We start from the raw sequence: 20770 nt of genomic DNA on the forward strand, positions 1-20770 counted from the left end.
AAAAACTATTTAATCATCTTTAAGCACTCCTCTTAAATTCGACCATCCACGCATGCCCTTGCCATCGTCTCTCTGATGTTGCTTTGAAATATGATCTAATAAATATTAAACAAATGGCCCATTTAGTGAGGAAAACAAGATTATTAGCAGCAAATCGTCTCCCCTTCCACACTCCCTTGCTGGTGCCATTGGTGTCATGAAGCAGAGGGAAGGAAAATCTGGAACACTTTTTCCACGATTTCCAACCTTTTCACTCTCTTTCTCCTTGAGCCGGCCTGTCCCATGCCAGTTGATTGAGTTTTCCTCTGTAAACGATACGTATTTCTGTGCGTTGCCTTCTGTGTGCGTGTTGATGTTCCTCTGCGCTCTCTCACTATCACACCGGCGAGCCGGCTTGTGTAAGTGTGTCTGGCATGAGATAATGGTTTGCCGATTGGAACATAAAATAAAGAAAAGAAAACCGCTCCATTCCATCCATTCAAGCGGCAAATTTGAAGCCTCCCTTTTTAGCAAACGCCATCCCTACCATCGCTCCCCCCAAGGTTCGCTTCCGATCCGATGGTGGTCGTCGATAATTTAATCACCTGGCCAGAGATTCCTTCCATCATCCGGCCGGGGGTTCGGGGTAATCCTCGCTGCGCTGCTCTCCGAGGAGAAAACCGACCGTCGGCGACAGCATGATGAATTCAATACATAATTTAATTAAACATTCCGTAATCGACATTGAAAATCAAGCGCAGTGCAATCACTCGGACTCCGGCCAGGCGAGGCGGAGCGATGCGAAGATGAGGTGTCGGAGGAAAGCTCCGGGCTTATACCTAGTCAAGTGGGCAGTCCTCTTCGCTCTGAAGGGCGGCTGGCTTGTGATTTGTGTCGTTTTTTACCAAAAGTAATTAATTTGTAAAGTTTCACATTTCAGCAGCTGCGATTCGCTTGTTTTGCTGTAATCGAAACTAATTGGGAAACAGTTTTCGTTTTACTTTTGGGTTTAAAAATGCCCGATTTTAATGGTTTTAATTTAAAAATCTTGAACAGGTTACGTGTAATGAAGTCAATTTTATCGATGACTCACGTTCCCTAGAATTAAAAATATATGCAATTACACTAAATTTTCCTTAAAATGCATGCCAAAACTACTCTATGTGCGATCAACATAACGAAGCAATGTTCCATGGTTTGGCAGAATAAGCTACAATTGTCATTCAAGCTCGGTGGAGTAGGCTTTTCATATTTTAGCATCAACGGTTCAGGTTCTTTGCTTTACACCCGATGCTGTACTGTTCCGTTTTGCGATGCGAAACGATGGCACAGCCATTCTTATTTGCATTTTGCACCGCGAGCAGGGCCTAACTGAGCGCCATAGTTTACTGCCTAAAGCAGCCTGTCAAATCGCGAATCGTGTTCCCCCTACCATATAGAGGCTTTTGCGTGTGTGTAACTGGCGTAAAATGGGGCTATTCACCAGTCACCCCGTTTTTCAAAAGCGCTCGTGAATTCCTCCAAACAATTTAGCATCTCAAACGGATGGGACGATAAGGTAGAAAAATGAAGCTCAGTGCAGTTGTGAAAACGCAACCATCAGGTGCAGTTAGTGACAGTCGAGTAGCTCCATGGTAGCCGCAAGCAATAAATCAGCGAAAATCCTAGGCACAAAACAGACACTGAACTGCACGATGAAGGATTTTTTCTGCAGGAAATGCTAGTTCTATGCAAGTAATAGCTTCCGATGGGATTCACAAAACTGTATTGGTGAGCTGAACATTTAAGACTGAAACTATTGGGTTTTAAACCACAGAAATAAATAAAAAAAGTATGTAAAGAGTTAAAGTGGATCAGTATGTTTGAAATAACATAAAAAATCTAACTTATTCACGTAATGACTATTTGTTGTTAACTTTTTGCTTTCTGTTGCAATCCATCAGCTTTTTTCCATTTGACACTATCCACATCGTGATGATATTTACACTATGCCTCCAAGATATGCTCGTATTGCAAAATTCACCAATACGTTGCTCCCTCCCGAACTACCCCCTACCGAACTAATTACTCCATCGTCATGCCCAACCGCAGCCTCACCAACACTCCAAACCGTCAGTCCAATCGAACCAAAAATGCCATTATCAACCTTGCGAAACTTCTGCAATTGCGATCGAACGCATCGTTGCGGCAAATGCTGCTGCCCAGCAAGCAAGCAAGCACAGCCATATACAATTGAGCAATTGAGCTGCTAAATCATGAGCCAGGAATGTAGAACCGATTAATCGAGCGACGGGAATTCCGCGTGTCACCCCGTCCAAGCCATGTCGAAAGAAAATACACACCGTCGCGGGACGGAATTGGTCGAATTGGCCGCAGTTGGCCGCAAATATTTCACCTGCCGCTCGGATTCTCGCTACGGTCAGACCAGACGGTTTGGTAAATTCGATCGGCAACACTGCCGCCCGTCCCGTTTTGGAAACGAACCGTTCCAATCGCGGATGGCGTCTACTTTGGTTCGGGGTTCAGTGCGCACTCCGTTGTTGCTGGCGTGTGGTCATCGCCGGTGCGAAGATGGCATTTGCTCGTCCCAGCCCGTCCCTACGCCCAGCTCATCCGCTTGGCAGCTCACATCGATGACCTTCCGATTCGGTGGTCGAACCGTCTTTCCTTTCAAAGGGTTTTGGTGCGATCGTCGTTCACAGCTCGAGCCACACATCAATTAAGCAGGCTCTTCCTCGCAACCCCACTGATTGGCGGTGCGGCCGTTGGCTTCGGCGGGAGTGAGAATACAAATGCAAGCGCTTTGTACGATTGCCCAACGGAACGGATACTGGCTCTGGTCGCCGATGGAAAAGAAGACACTTTATGTCACAATCCACGCTGGAACAACCGGCCGAATGGGGCGTGAAACATATGCAGCAAAAAGGGGGTGCATGCAGCAAAATGTTTAGGGTTGGTGTGTTACAATCACCGCTGTTGTGTTATAATCACTGTACTTAATGAAATAAAATGTTGTGCACCGAAATGCCTTTTTCGGGTATTAATAATCAATTAACTTCCTTTCGTTAAATACATATGAACCACTAGCATTAAACACAATGCTATTTGGAAATATGGTAGAGTGGCAATTAGAAACACGAATTGGTATAGACTATCGAAATGTATTACTAATTACTGAATATTTACTAAACGATGCATCGCTCTCATCAGCAAGTAAAACATCGATATTTTTTATTTATTTTTGTACGTTTCGTAGCAGAATGAGCTTTGAATATTTGATTCTTAAATGTTGTAAATGATTATCTTCGCTGTATGCCGTCACTCAGCAAAGAGCTACAAAAAAGAAGCTATTAAAAAAATCTTAAACATGATTTTAAATCCTAATAAATTAAAATTTTAAGCAATTTTTATACAAGAACCAACCCTAGTAGCCCATAAAGGGCCTCAATTAAATACATAATTTCCGTGTCTTTAAATTACTCCATGGCCATAGAGTGCGACATCTTTCAAGGAAAAGAGTTATATATATTTATAGTTTAAAACTTAAAATTAATTTTTAATTAAAGTTTCAAACTCCTTTATCCGTAAACAACTTTAACTGCTTTACCTTGTTCTTACTTCTATTAACAAATCCACCACCATTTTTAACGAGAATATTCACGTTTCAGGACTGCCCGCTCCTCAAACCCATTTCAACGCGACTGCAATGTTTCCCACTCATCCCCATCCTTAAACTTATCGGCAACACTTAAGAGGAATCGAAGCAACAACTTCTTAACAATCCACAACGAGCGCTTGAGCGCTCCCTCTCCATACGTCACAACCGTTTCTGATACTCCGTGACGTACGTGACGATACCAACAATCATGATGAAAATGATGATGTAAAAACCATTAGACCGGCCAATAATCTTTAACTGATGGCGTACCTCACCCTCAACGCCCTTTTGCAAACCTCCAAGCAACGAGCAACACACACATACCCTCAACAAACAAGAATAGCACTACTCAAAACTTTACAAATCCGCTGACAATCGCTGCCCAAGCTGCGGCATCAAAGCAGCACATACGGCACCACTAGAAGTGCATTTCTCGGCAAATCATAAAGTTCGTAACTTATACTTTTCCTCTGTGCGACTGCGCTTCACCCTCACTGCTTTCTAGCGCGCCCGCTAGTGTTGCTACGGTTGTCAATGGTCTATCATGTTTCATATCATAGCTTCCATACCGCCATTCTCGCTTCGGGCCACATTTGAACGGTGTTCCCTTCATGCTTGCCCCCTGGTTCGATATCTTTTGGTAAGCTTCTTTCCGGATAAATTTCTTTCAAACGAACGACGGATGAACCCGCCGTCCATCAGTGTCGATTCGAGCAGCGTTCGAGCTGCGCTCGAGAATCACGAACACGTGCAAAGCATCGGTGGGTTGCACCGGTCTAGGGTTATGACTTATCGTCCCACAATCGCAATTTACGACACGTAGTTTGATTCAATATTTCGTTGGTTCGATGGCTTCTTTGCCACCTCGCCCGAGGGTGCACCCAGGGCATTATGATTATTATGATTATGGAGTGTTTTGGCTATTGGGGATGCCCTTTAGGGTGGGTAAGGTATTCCCAACGCTCCAAGCACCGATTGACAGTTGTTTTGACGCAAGCAGTGACGCTGTGGACAGCTTGATGTACCGTTTTCGTTATCTTTGTGCCATGCAATCTGTGGTCCGCAGATGCATCCAATTTCGGGCAGGGGAGGGACGGATTGCATTTTATAACACATTATGGGATGCATTTATGATTCCCCATCTGGTTAGGGTAAAAAGGGGATTGAAGCATTAACCCCGCCACCTTAGCCCGACGGGTAGTGTCCACAGACGAAGAGGACGCCCAGCTGTTTGTCTTACACTTCAGAGCCATTACTCAACCGGTACGGTGTCCTCCCAGCTGGTTCAACACCCGTCTCTGCCACGGGGTTGTTTGTGCCTAATTCGATTGTAATAATCGTTATGTGAGAAACCAGTGTAGCATAATCACCGATCGACCGCCGAACCGCAGCACGATCGTCGATGCACCGCCGCAGCGGTGTCGTGACTAAATTAGCGCCTTTCGCACCACGTGCCACTTCGCCGGACACTCGACAAAGCACAAATCGAGCACAAATCGAGCTCACGAATTATCATCGAGCTGTGGATGACCATCGAGTCAATAATGTTCGACACGGTAAGTGTTGTTGGGTCAAAAAGCGGGTGAACAATCATCCAAACGGTAATTATTTCAAGTGAAATGGGTCCGATATTGAATTTGAGATTAATTTTCTAACAAGGGGAACATTGTTTACACTTAAAGGGAGATCGTAGTCATTGTGAAATTGCTGATCAATAAAATAGATGCAGCAAATCAGTTTGTAAAATAGGGCAATAAAAGTGTATAGCAAATCATTAATTCAAAATTAATTGTGAAAATTATTCAACCTATCCAAAGCGCAGAACTTCACTCGCAAGCGATTAATTTACAACCGCAAATCCACCAGAACTCTATTCCAACTGCCATAAATCAACCGCTTATCGATCACGCAGCCCGTCCAGCCCATCAGCCTTGCAGACACATGATCAACAATCAACAGTTGCCTTTTTTCACCTAACTTTGTATTGATGAGCTCGCTGTACCGCCCGAGGGGGCGAGAGATAAAATAAACACACAAACGTACGGCACACAACGGTAGCACTTGTTTGCAGTTATCTAACCGACACCGGTATGCAAGCCAATGTTGCCAATATGGGCGATGATTAAGAGCAGCGTTGCTACACATGCGATTTGTGCTACAACCTGTAGCTTGTGTATGTATGTTAAACAGCAGCGAAGAACGAAAGACGCTAAAGGTAGATACGAAAATAAAAACAGTTGCCAACTATTATCGAACATAATCGAATGGCTGGTGGTTAATGTTGTTTTTCGAGTCGAAATTGATGAGCAATGAGCTTGATGGGCAGTGGGGTGGAAAACGATTGCTTAATGATTTTTGTTAAATAAATTCTCATGTGCTTTCAAAGAAGCAAGCAGTGCAAAACATGGGATAGTTTGTGTATGTCCAGTAGCTGGTGGCCTTGTCGTGAAGCTCATCTTGTACTTTGATGCTTAAAATCTGCAACTACAGTTTTGGGGAATATGATCCACACTTGCTGGGGCGACCTCGTGGTACAATCAAGTTGGTTCAAGTCTAGAATGGAACGTCCTACCGGAGCAAGGACTGACTTATCCGGCTGCAGGGTTGCTGAATAAGTCTCGAAAGCCTATATAGGGCGAAAAATGTCCTAGTTTGACGTTACTCCTAGTAGAAGATCATCGTTTGCTACTTTATAAGGGGTATTTTAAACGTGTATCCTAAATTCCGAATCCTAAAGCTAAAGCTTTTCTAGAAATCTTGTGCTTTCACATCTTTGAAATACACATTATTCATAAAATTTACAATTATGACCTTCAACACGCAAATCGGCAATGCAATTTCACGCTGGATAGTATCGCATTTATTGCCTTTCCATTCTTTCTCTACTTCTACGTGAAGCAAGTGTAATCTATAACTAGCCCCACCATCACACAATGTCAATACTGAGTCGGGGTAAAAGCACACTAATAACCATATCACTAGCGCAAAACTGTAAGCACGAGTTTGGCCAGTCCATTCCCACGACATCAGCACACAAGCACAGACTACGCAGGAGTAGCTACACCAGCTGACGTGCGTTGCGTGCCCATGCTTATGATTTAAAGATTCTGCCACGCCTTCCGGTGGCCATTGCGGTTAGGATCGGAGCCAAATATTGAAATGGAAATGATTTCGTATTTATTGTAGTAATTAGCTAACCTGCTGAATATGGTTTAGCTGCCACTCGAAGGTCAACGAACGGTGGGCAACAGGTACAGGCTTAATTGCGTACGTCTAGCATGGAGTGGATATCACGATTCGGTCACGATTTAGAGCACACACCCGGCCGGGTGCGTGTCTTTAGGTGATTTGCCAAATTTACAACATATGCTAAAGTATTTACATACGTCGCACAGGTATTCTTCGCAACTTATTCACCAACACTGCAAACGATCAGATACGTTGTAGCCCTCGGCTCACGTTCATTGACCGGGCCCTTCGCCTTACTTTCGCAGATGGACACCGGATGGACGCTACCCAGAAACCCAATGGCACACTTACACGCCCAAATCGATCGATGAACGTTGTTTTGGGGTTCGATGGCGTTTCTCTCGCCTTTTTTGCTTCGTTTAGTGTTTGTGGCCCAAGATCACCCCCGTTTCGAAAACATTCCCATAATGGTTTCATGAGACGCGTGGTACCTACGGCTGTCTTTGCGATTGAGCTTCTCCGTTCCATCTTCAATGGGATCTCTCCGCTGTCCCACTCTCCCTTTAACAACAACGTTTTTCCCCCTCCGTTTTGCATTGCACCATCAGCCGGTGGTGGCAGGGTTGTAAACGCGATGCTGCAATTACATAAACTTCCGATTGAATAATATTTGCCTCCGTCCCATCGCGGCAGACGATCGTCTGGCGCAACCGTATTTGCCATATGAGCACAGCAGCCCCTCCACACGTACACACGTGCATGGTGATGATGATGCGCGCCGCTTGTTGGCACCGGTTTCACGACCGTTTAGTAGCAATTTGAACAATTCTTTCTCACCTCTTTGCAGCTCGCCAGAGGCTGACGTCAAATCAAGGGGCCCGGTTTTGTAGTTTGCATCCCTAATGAACACTGATGGATTGGCTGTTGTCGATGTAGCTGCTGCTGCTGCTGCTTATGGTTATAGCCTGGGATACAACAAGTGCCATCTCTGGAAGGCAATACGAATTGACAGGGGACATATCGGGGACATGCAAAGTTTGCCAATTTTACATCTCTTCTAAGGCTCTAGGTACAATTAAGTGAACCGAAAAATGGGCAACGATTGTCCAATAAGGGTCTAGAGTGTCTTTTATTATTTGTATAAGATGAGCTTTTGCTGTTAAATTGTCAAATTTTGCGTCAACAAAACCAACAATTTTGCTAGTGAGAAAAAAAAACGAAACATTCAGGTCTCTTCATCGAACTAAAAATAGTAAAAATGCTTCTGATTTTGTAACAACAAAGCAAAATATTCCCAACTATCTGAAATAAACGATCATATATGCTTCCTGCTGAAAGCTTTTTCCTCCCATTTTCGGATGGCATTTCACGTCTCCCTGGGTCGTCTCACGTTCAGCCTCATCGCGATCCACCCGAACCAGCCCCTGCGCGAGCCACATCCGAGTGGCATTAAAATAAATTGTGTCATGAAATCGATGTGCCTTCTCCATTTCCCAAAAAGAGAACTGTGCGAAAAAAAAAAACAAATGTATCCCTCTCCCAACATACACCGGGCGGCAGGCACACAAGGCAATCGCGAAAAAGAAAGCAACATAGCCACCCCAAATTGCCGAATCGAATCGAGCCAGTGGGCTGTTGTGTGCCGGGGCACATTTTTCTCTTCTTCCTTGCACTTCGCGAACGTTCAAGCGACCTCACACAATGGCTCATTTAGCGGATGGCATCGATAGGGCTCGTTTAGTGTCCACGATCGCGACCAAAGCGAACCGATGATGCTTCGCCGAGCATCTGGAGCGACACGGGACGCAGAAGTCACCACTGTCAACGGCACAGCGAAACGTAACTACCTCTCCTTCCTCTTGATTTTGGAGTGTTTAATCGTAGTTGGCCAAAAACCCATCAGCAGCAACTCTGCGAGGCTCTCTCGTTCGAGAGTTGTCGGTTCGGTATAATTTACTCGCCATTTGCCGGTGTAATTCCAGTAGCTTGTTTTCTGTCACCAGGAAAGTGTTACGATCTTTTTTTTTTTTGTTATTTTGGTTTGCCTTAAAACTAACGATCCCAACTAACGAACAGTGCTTACCTGATTGCATGACACCGTTCCATCACTTTGGATTGCATTTCTTTTTCGCTTTGGTTGTGCTCGGGACATTCGCGACACGTTTTTTTTTTTTTTTATGGCGAGAAAGAAACGTGTAAAGCACCTGACAATTAATTCAAATTAATTTCAAACCACACCGGAACACCGGGTCGGTGTTCGTGAAACTTATCCGACTAGATCAAGGTCAGCCTCGAATTGTGCAACGATGGCAAGGTGAATCAGGTAAGATAACATTGAATCTTTATGACATCAAAAGCTGGAATTGTTTGTGAAGATTAAACGTGAAAGTATCAAAATCGTTCATTGAAACAAGTTTTAAAATGTTGGCTTTTTAGATACATTTAAAGCAAAAACTTTCTACCAGCTTAAGCTTTACTCCCAACGAATCCAAACAACCATTACGAAGCTGATTGATTCGGTGCCTTTCAGTTTGCTTCCGTCAACATAGAAGACACCGCGCGCCTGTTCTAAAGCAGCATTCGCAACGTCAAATTGAGTCGTTTGATGGCGGCATCGGTTGCACACTATTAATCAACACGCCCAACCCGATACGCCGGCGGCATAATTGCCACTTTTCGCGCCAATTTTGGATCCCTCAGGCTATATCAAGCACTCTCGATTGAGTTATTCCGAGTTAATTCTAGGACCGTCACTTGATTTGCATTTATCAACTTGATTGATTGTAGCGGATCGAATACGGAACGGAATGATATTGACACCAGCAGGAAGCATCTGTTTTACAAAAATTTAAAACCTTTTTTTGCACACACTATTGAAATCTTGTAAATTATCACATTAATAACAGCTATCAACAGCATTTAAGTTCGTCCCCTCGGAACGGTTTTTAGTAAATGAATATTTATTTTACCACATTTTTCCAGCATGGACATTTCTCCTTCTCTGCAGCGACTGCAAAGCTCCTCAAACATGTCTCTGCCGATATGCGTGGCCGTCGGGCTCATTTAAAAACAGATTCATCGCCCAAAATTCAAATAACACCCCTGAGGTGTTGACAGTAATGGGGGAGACACATTATGAAATGTACGACAGCCAACGTGAACAAGTTTTCGGTAATCCGAGATCGAGGGTCGGTTCTGGCCAAAAAAGCCCCTGCAACAACCTCTACGCAACTTCTCGTTCGGTTCGGTGAAGACATTCATCGATAATTTTCAATTAAATACACATGGTTAGATCGTTTAACAGTTCGTTGACATGAGTGGACTCGTCGTCTACAAAGGCCGTGAAAACCGCCGTGACCATCGATCACTTCGATCGACAATGGCATACCACTGGCAGCTGTTGAAATGACATCTTCTGGTGAGGCTTTTGGATAGGCTGAAACACGAACTCCTCACAAGGCCAGTCGCTGCAGCCCATCCTACACGCATGCTGCAATCAATTTTTAATCATAATTTTTAATGAAATGCTGATCTACCGCACGGTTGCTATCTATGTTGTCCCACGCCAAACGGCAACTTCCCTCAAAATCACCACCAACTAAGCCTTAGCTGCATCGATGCACCGAGCCATCTTTTTTACGCCAAACAACCTGCACCGTCTGCCGCTAACGAGGCAATACGAAAAAACAAACAACAGAACCGTTCCTCTACTCCCCGCACCAGCGGCTTCCTTGGACTTGAAGACGACTGTGCGTTGACCACGCGCTACAGGCAGCGAGCGTGCGAGGGAGAGCAATATCGCCAGCGAACCGAACACAGCGCACGCAAAACACGGTCAAGGCAAACCGACGGACGCGCGCGCGCGACACCGGCGTGTGGCCGTGCGCATCTTCGCCGGAGCAAGATGCACATCCTTTCGGGAGTTCGGTTCAGCCTTGTGCGTGCGCATTGCTGGTGCGCGCCGACGCCACGCTGATAAGCGCAGCGCAGAAACCTGTTCATGAGGCGCGCAAGCATTCCACAGTACGCACACGGCCGGAGGCTGCCGGCTTTTTGGAGGCTGTCCTCACATGTTCTCGCTGTGCCATTCGAAGCGAAGCGTGTGTTTGTGCCCACAGGTTGTTTTTGGGCTCTGAATTGACGTGACAGACAGAAAGCGTCAGAGGTCAATGTGGGTTTTCTATGACCTCCGCGGACGCTTCGCGAAAAGGTTGCCCCGCGAACAACGTGACAAGTGGTGATAGGGTTTACGTTCGTATTTTCGTTCCCATTATCCATATCATTAAAATAAATGTATTGGTTTGTTTGTTTTTTTTTTAAGCAGATTCCATCCTTGATCTTGGTATTTTGCAAAAAAGGACTGTTCGATGGTATATGACATTTTTTTCCTTTAAAATTTGGTTAAAATACTTTTTTAGAAGTAAAAAACAACAGTAATACAACGAAAAAACCAGAAAACAATAATAAATGCCTAAAATAAGAATAAATTGTAATAAATATAAACTTTGAGAAAATTATCAAAGAAGGAAATGGTCTAGAAATTACAGTAACTAAGAGGATTAACTTAATGAAATACACATACATTAAACGGGGTTCATTCATGAAGGAAGGATTAATTAAATAGCATAATATGCATACTTTATATAATCAGTAACACCGACTAGAACTAAACAGAATACACCAAGAATCAAAATAACACTCCATTGAACCTCTACAGAATGCATACAATATAACGCACAATTGCCCTCCACCGGACGTACAGCACGTGTTTCCTAACGTTCCGCACAAAAGCGTACATTTATACCAAGTACATCGTTTTTTTTTCGACTTAGTATCGACTGCATCCACACGCTTCTCACCGGGCGCCCAGCAGCAGCTCTTAGCATCTCCAAACAATCACCCTCTACTTAGTTGTACTCTTGTTTGTCCACCCTAGCGCTCCCGACACACCACACTCTTCGCACCATCGCTCGCAGCTCATCAATATTCAAGGCTTCTGGTGCACGATCGCCAAGCAGGCACACCGTTTTAGCACCCCCACAACCCTGTCGCTGCTCATCATCGATTGGTGTTGGAGGTTATTACCGGTAACATTAGAACCAGCTCACCAGATTCCACCACCACCACCATCACCACCTCCCACACCTAAATGGTACGGTCATACACTGTCCGGTGCATCGTTCGCACCGAAACGCACGGAATACTAATTTGTAACGCTGACTGCTGGGCTGACACTTGGGAGGAAGCGCAGTGCATCGCCCACAGCGACGGACATAATTGACGAGCTTCGGTGAATAAATCAATCCGGCGAGCCGTGTTTCGGGTGGTTGGTAGAAATGGCAACCAATGCAGGGCGATCCCCTTGGAATGTCCGGGTTGAGCCGAGAGGTGTGCATGGGGGACGGATGTTCTTGCGAAACACTAGAATCTAGCATCCAGCAGCGCTATTTGACGGTTTATCGATGCTAGATGGGGACGGTCATTTACGGTTGCGAGAAAATGTATTAAGTGGTCAGTTCATTTGCACTTTGTTTGAATGGTTGTAAGTCATTGCGACTTGAAAAGCATTGCAATTGCTACACTGTACTTTCTTTCCAATCAATTCAATCATTAAATAAAAGCTACGATCACGTTTTCTTACAATTATTTCGACAGCCATCTTCCCTTATTCTCATTTATAGCAAGATGTACTCATAGCTTGGCAACCCAAATTCGCCAATTTCCACATTGTAGTCTCTGTTTTCCGTTTATTTTCCATTTTGTTGCCATCATGCAACATTTTGTTGCAAATCACAACCCATCTTTCGTTCGCAACGTGTTCGAGACGAAACGGAAGCAAAAAAAATCCTGCACCCGATGTTAATGTACACGCGGTATACAGGCTGGTGCAAAATTTAATCACACAAATTAAGGGAAGCGCTGCTGACTGGCGACTGATTGATGGCACGCAATTGTACACCAGTGCCCCGTTTGCCGAAAGTGTGAGTGGCCTTGGTGTCGGTGCGGTGTGATGATTGATGTGGTCTAATGATTGACTCATCGGTTTGCAAATTGCTCACCAACACACTTCGCGGAGCATCGCATTCCACAAACAGCAACATCACCGGCATCACCTTGCATGCCAAAAAGGAGTCACTAGACCATTTTTAGAAATTCCTCTCCCAAAACCATTCTCACAATCTGGCGAGGGGTGCCGTAAGCAGGCCAATGAATGGGTTTGTTTGGCTTCGATCGGGAATAATTGGGCCCATGAAAAATCATCAGGACAACAGGGAAGGTGATATGATGTCATGTATGTAGCACAAGTTATCTCATCGGAATGTACATTCAAATAGACCGCATGTCCTGACCGAGCATCGGGACATTTCTGAACTACGAATCACCGTGCGCGACGGGCAAGCCAAGACCCTGTGATGGTGGTGGTTTTGCATTGCGGTCAACTGCTTCCTTCGCCCTGCTGGTCGAAAGTGAAAGTGTCTACCTGGATGGAATTTAGCTCACTTTTTGCTACTCGACTGTTGCGGTGTATTAACCGCAGCCAGGATTCGATCCAGCCATCATCGGGACATAAGGGGGTTCGCATAAAATGTTTTCTCACCTTCCGATTAGGTAACGACACGGACCCGCCTCCACAAATGATCGCGAAATCGCCGCAATCCTTCCTTTGTCTGATCGCATCTCACAGCAAAACTGTCATACCCCTTCTTAATGCGATCATAAAAGGCTTTCACCGTAAAACAATCGAATCGTTTGACTTGCAGCACGATGGTTGACCTTCTCTTCGTCACGCATAGTTTATGGTGGTTATTTTTGCGCTAAAAAGCAGCACTATAAAGCGGATTTATTCGTTAGCCTTATATGTTTTACGGGTTTGGTCTAATAATGCGCCAACCATAATACTTTCGAATCAATTATGTAGAATATTGCATCACAATTCAAACGTGTGCAAAGGAATTAAATGATCATCAAAACAAACAAATTTGTGAGGCTATAATTCAATAACTTAAACCTTGTCCACAATTATTTTTATTGAGTTGAGTCGGTTATTTGTGTGCAATTTTTTAATAACTGATCAGTTCCAACTAGAACATTGTAAAAAAACCTAATTTTGTCCATTGAGCCTACTCATCAATGAAATACTCCATTACCTCCATCATCATCAGCGTCATCCAGAGATATTATTGGCAATTTAAACCATTTACCCAACATCTTGGTTGCTCTTTATTGACGTTCGGTGTTTGTTTTTTTGCAACGTTTATTGCCTTGCACCATTGAAAAAACCGCTTGGCGACTACCTTTTTCTTACCACTGCCAACTATCTCACGCAGATTTCCGTCATTTCCTTGATCCTTCGGTTGACATCGGAAACCTTCACACCGGGCCAAGGGCTTGGGAAAAATAGTAGCGCACCAAAAAGTGTCCAGTTGCTTGAACAGAAATCACACGCCGCCTTGGACACGAAACAAGCGCAAGACCTCAAACTGCGGTCAGTGGTTTTAATTGAATCTATTCCCTATCAGCTTTGAGATGATCTCTTGTTTGTTTTTGCTGCTACCTCTGTAGGTTCTTTTTCTCAGCGGTTTGTGTGGTTCAAGCGGTTTCGCTGATGCGTTGTCGGAAGTAAGTCTTCACGTGAAGGCTTTGGGGGTTTGAAGTTATGAGACATTTGACACATATCGTGCACAATAATACAGGTAAAGGGTAAACTTGTACTCTAGGAAATAAAAAGTAATTAAATTATCTACCCAAAATTGTTTTTTTTTTACAATTACTCAATCTCTTTTCACTAGGTTTGATATTGAATTCTTGAACTATGACAAAGAGCATGACTCTTCTAACGACCATAAACGGGCAAGGGCACTCACAAGGAAACTATCGCATCCGAGCGACGAAAGCTACTAATCATTTTCCAATCACTATCCCTCGCCATGGCTAAGCGTGATGCATTGAGCCATGCGCATTCACCCGAGCCACCCATTCACTACCACCCAAACCGTTTGGCATTCGCTCGTACCTTATTATTATGCCCCCGTGTCTTCCAATTCAAATCGCTGGCCAGATTTGGTATGTTCTATCATCGGAGGGTCGTATATTCCCTTCCTCCTCCTGTACTCTCTCCCTCTCTCGCATAACCCTGGCTCAAGGCCCCGTCGACTGGAATAAACTGGCGGAATGCACACACACACAGTTACAATCTATTATCAAAACCTCTCGTTGCCATTTGCCGCGCAGGCCCCGTTTTCGGTCGGGCACGATGGTCGTGCACAATGCAAGGTTTTTTAATTTTTATTTCGCCGAAGGCCAGCGGACTTCCAAAGTGGTGGCTTTGAAATCATGCTCCGTACACCCGCTCCCTTGACTTTCTTGGTGTGGGTACATCTACCAGCACCCAGCTCTTCCATGTTCCCTCCCTTGGAGCGACCTTCCCGAGTGTGCCGAGTAACAACAATGGGCAACAACAATCCAAACCGGGCAGAAGCGACTACGATTGCAGGGCGAGGTGGTAAATCATTGCTCTAGCCTCCCCTCATCCACCTGCCAGCAGTGTGCGGCCTCCCCAGATAGGTGTTATTTAGTTGCTTAAGTTTGAAACCCAAGGCAACAGGCATACCGGCATGCATTATCAAACTCAGCCACCGCGGCCAACGCGGTTGCAAATCGATTTATGTTCACGCATCGGGCATTGCATCTCATTGCTGCTGAAAGCTTCAACATAGAATCCAAGCACCCCGTTCTTCTTACGATTCTCTCTGTCTCTCTCTCTTTCTCGCATTTTGCGGAAAGAAAAGCTTCAAAAAGGGAACCGTAGCACACTGCATCTAATGCGGCAACTTAGTGTTGCACATTAGTGAAGCACTTTGTTCCCCATCGGTGGGCACAGCGAACGTGCAGTTCCGCAAATGCAGCTTTTCTCAAAGCGCGGGAGCGGTTTGCAAGAGCGGAAAAAAGCGGCGATCTGCAAACGAAAAGCGCTTTACCGGTTGGCTGGGAAAACACAATCCACTCCCCGCGATGCGATGCGTTTAGTGATGGGAGCAGCGAGCTGTAAACATGGGCAAATGACAAAAATTGAATGCAATTGGCGGTGTTTAAAGGGAAATGCAGAAAATCACAGCCCTTTCAGTGAGGGAAGAATTTTCCAACGCAAAAAATGTCGAAAAATATGCCTTGAATGTGGAGAAATTGTTTCAAAGATTCCAAACGGTTTTGTGCTTAATTTAGTATAAGTAACATGCATTTAAAAATAAGTCCTCCTGTTCCCGTTTGGGCCATTTCGGTGGAACCATTGTGAAATCACAAGTGCAGAGAACAGCAGGATAAAGCTCACCGAATACCGACGACCCGGGCACGACATTAGGTTCCCCAGGGAATGCAGTCCCCACCATCCCAAAAATAAATAAAACAAGATGCATCATGGGTGCACTCTCAGCACCAACTCAACCTTTATGCAATCGTGCACAAAAATGCAACATCGATCGCAATGACTCCTGTCTGTTGCGCAACAGCGGGTAGACTGTCTGCTGCCTGTTCCGGGCCGGCTTTGTGCTGGCGCAAAAATTTCATCCCACACGCGCGTAAACGGTCTACGGTGACGTCACGCTGCAGGTACAAAGTGCATCCGCGGGCATGGCTCGATGCATCGCACATTTCACAGCCACTGACCACACTTACTTATAGCCGATACAAACGCTGAGATGACGAGGCACGGGACCATCTGTGAGCACGTTAATGAAAGCTCATCCTAGGGATGGTGCATTATTATTTAAGTATTTTAATTATTTTTTACGTGCTTTTATGTCAGGATGTAGTAATGTTTGTGGGCGTAGTAACTCATGGGGTGGGTTTTAATTTGCATCATTTTCCATCCATTAGCGGTGGATCACTGTGACATCGCTTCACAATAATGAGAACGCCTGTTGGAGCAGCTCTATGCAAGTGTGTTTTCTCTTATTTACTTTCACCTCAACCACCGGATGCTCGGTACGAAAGGGTTTATCCTGTTTACAGCATACTGGACGGTAGTGAAGAATAATTTGCATTGATAACAGCTGTTGATAATCGATGACATGATGATTATCTTGCAGATGGAGGAATCGATGAAAGTGATAATTGATCATCATAATTCAGCTTTTACAATATTATGGAATAGATGATCACTGAAGGTTAAGGACCGCAAGATCAAACATTTGATTCTCTCTCTCTCTCTCTCTCTCTCTCTCTCTCTCTCTCTCTCTCTCTCTCTCTCTCTCTCTTTCTCTCTCTCTCTCTCTCTCTCTCTCTCTCGCTCTCTCTCTCTCTGTTTCTTTTGAAGATACACAAACAAAAAGGTGAGACAGAAAAACCGCGTTATGTTGTACTTTACCTTTGCAGTACGAAGGTTTTATTGTATTATTTAAAACAGTGGTCTCCTACCTGCAGTCTGTGGAGTTAACAGATATGATCCGCGAAAGAATTTATTTTTGAAGAAAGAAAAGCTAATTATGTATAGTAATCGTGCAATATTTTCCGACAAACAAGATGAAGTATTCGACAGGCACGTCTAGAATAAGATAAAAACATATTTTTGATCAAAAACGTCGAACTAAGTCTACAAAATGCATGCCCTCAATCGATGTAGGCCACGGCAAATGTATTTTCAAAGCCAAGTGGTCCGGGAACCTAAAAAAAGTTGGAGAGCACTGGTTTAAAAGATCTAAGAACTTAAAGACCATACCATTATCTAAGAAATTTCTATAAATTCGAATTTCTTATGAATTTTTAAAGATTGATCTTGCAATATTTACGCTAAACTAAGGCCAATCAAAAACTAAACGACAGACAGACAGACTCTCCAGACAATACCACTTTTCTGAAATAATGTTCCTGATTGGAGCGTTACAACTACCCTACAAAACAAAACCGCATTACATCACAACTGAGCTGATTATAAAAGTTATGGCGCGATAGCGTTTTGCCCGCCTCCGGAACCGACGCCAGAAATTTAATTAATTTCCATCAAACCCGCCGGATCGGTGCATCAAATGAGGTGCCTTCAAAAAATGTAATTACCGACACGTCCCAGTGCTGGCGCGCAGCCTTGTACTAGCGAAACAGTGGCGCAGCAGCGTGGGAAAATTTAAGCCAAACTACGGGGAAAGCAGCAAAAATGAATAGAGACAGACACGAAAACAACACCCCCGCCACTCCGCGTATTAAAATATGTACTAGTTTTGCATTTCGATCGTCACTGGTTTGCTTTTTGCGGCTAAAAACAAAGCATAAACCCAAAGACAAATGATACTGTACAGGGTCATCATAATCATCGTCCTCACGGCTGCATTACAATGCAGCTTCCTGTTATCTTTTTCTTTTTGGTGCTTTCCACAAACACTATCATATCACACAACAAACGCTCTTCAGCCCGAGTCGCGTAGCCTTTCCGTTTGAAGTGTGGAAAAATCAAGTCAAATTTGGAAATATGTTTCATTGCACAGAAAGGGATGGGAATAAAGGCGAAAAAAACACCCCTCAACAGCTTACCACCACCCCACCCACCTAGAGAAACTGAAAGCTCCATGAAAGTCGGAGGGAAAAAGAAACAAAACATACACCCCATGCACCTTGTCCTCTACTGGAACAGTTCGGTTCCGTTTTGTATTCCGCCACCCGTGTTCGTTCCGAGCGTTTTTTTTGTGTGCTTCCTCTCCGTTTTCCTTTTCGTCAGGGGCTTTAAAATTGCTGGGAAACGGGCGGCGCGTGCAAAACAATGCAAAATATGCTGCTTGCAGCATCAGTCCGCTTCCCAAGCGGAAAACGCCACCCTTCAGCTAGAGGGGTGGTGTTCGAGAAAATGCTGAAAAGCGGGTACAGGGTTTGCAGGAAAGTATTGCCCAGCTTTTCCCACGGAACGACGCAGGCGGAACCGCTTGCGTGGAGCGCCAGTGCAAGTTACTTTCGCGCAAGAAGTAAACACTCTTGCCGTGTGCCTTGCAGAGCGGGTCACGCGAAATATTGTAATCATCATCATACGCTGTGAGCCTGCGCTAGTGGCACAACACGTTCACTTCTTGTTTTTGTTTTGTTTTGTTTACAGTTCATACGTTACAGTGTCTCAATTGTTGTGCTGGCATGGCGCCAAACATCTCACCCCTCTTTTCATGCAGCAAACAATGCAACCCAAATCGAAAGGAAATTGAGACTTAACACCATGATTGGATAATTTCGATCGTGCTTTATCAGCTGCTTCAATGCGGGCACTGTTTGGGGCACAGAAATTTCCTTACAAATACGATCATACGTTACGCTTATTATGGGCGCTCTTTGCATATCATATTCCAGCTGTCGGCGACCTGGTCTGGTCAGCCCAAATTGAGACACTTAACCTATATTTATGCCGTCCATCGAAAAAAAACCCTTCACACCACACCACTTCAATTAACCATCTTTCCCACCAGCCCTGACCAAACTGCACCAAGAACCGCTGGCCACCGAGCACTAAATGGAAACTTCAAAATTGCACTCCATGTCCGCACTCCGCTGCACCGGTGAGCGTGGAATGAAAAAAACTCTCCTCACTCAGCAGCTACAAATTGCATAACGTCGTAGCGAAGCGTCAACCGCACCACGACCAGACCAAACCAGAAAACCAGTGATCCAAACGGTGTGACCTGCAAAAATGATCGTGGCCGCTATCACCGAAACAAAACCGCATTGCCAACAAAAAGCAGCAACAGCAAACAACTAACCCCCGAACCGCAAAAACCGCATCCAAAAAGGTGAACTGCAAAAAGTATCCAATCACATGGTACATCCAACGGGAAGGGTAGGTTTGGTGTGAGGCTGTACAGGGAGGTGAGACGACGGTACAACCCAAACAAAACATGCTAAAGGTTACAGCCGAACCGATTCGTCCACTGCAGGACTGCTTGGTGTAGCGTGGAGTCCACTTCGGTTTCCCTAATTAGTGTTCCTACTTAATAATCTCCATTATGGTGTAAAAACAAGTGTACATCAGCGTGTGCTGATACGGTGGCTACTGGGGCGATTCAAGGGGCCGCAGATTACGAGAGAGATTATATGAATCGGTAATAGTGATCTATATACGGTCACTAGTGTAAAAAATAAAGGAAAAGTAGCTCATGAGCAGGCTTTAACATAATTTGAATGCAGATTTATTTGTCCAACGTTTATCATTGCCAATAAATTCAAACATGGTTGGATTTCTTTTCATTTTTTTATAGTTCGTAAGAACGGCTCATATTTTTTCGTCTAAAATCTGTGGAATTTTGATTGAAATTTATGAATCGTTATACGTAATCTTAATAAAAATCAAAATCCAAGATATTATTAAAAACGAAAGAACATATAATCAATCTTCAAAGAAAGAAAAAAATACATCACAAACAAGCTCAGTCCAAAACGTTCATCTTTGAAATTCAAGATTGTGTTGAAGGTCAAGTATAGAAAATATGTCTCAATAATTTCATCATAAAAACGAATAAAAATACAAATTACATTGAACATTGATGTATTCGCAAAACATGAAAAATAAAAACAAAGTAATATAAAACAATAAACTATATAAAACATACAATACAACATTATATTTGTATACAAAACCAACCCAATCAACCAACAATTGAGACAACAGAATTATAATTGAATACAGTAAAAAAATAAAACTGTTACGAACTGCTTAAAATCACATACACAACATATTATCAGTTCTCTTACGATGCATTTATATTACTCATTAGCAAGCAGCCTTACTCTTAAATTCCACACCGATCCAATGATCACTAAAGTGAGCAGACTTTATGAAAACCTTTTTTTTTAGATAATTCATCCTTTGCGTGGTACCAGCTAACAAAACACATCCACTTTGGAGCTTTAACTATGCACGCAACTATGCATGTCGCTGTCATTTTCTTCCGAAAGCAAAGGAAGAAAAAAAAAACAAACTCC

At 44.0% G+C, this 20770-nt stretch overlaps 1 protein-coding gene across 1 annotated transcript in view; it reads right to left on the reverse strand.

Moving 5' to 3' along the window:
* The window catches only part of LOC121594672, a 67273-nt gene that overhangs the window by 4045 nt on the left and 42458 nt on the right, over positions 1-20770 (reverse strand). The gene's annotated exons all lie outside the window — the stretch shown is intronic.

This window comes from Anopheles merus, chromosome 2L (genome assembly GCF_017562075.2).
Source record: "Anopheles merus strain MAF chromosome 2L, AmerM5.1, whole genome shotgun sequence".
Classification (NCBI taxonomy): Eukaryota; Metazoa; Arthropoda; class Insecta; order Diptera; family Culicidae; genus Anopheles; species Anopheles merus.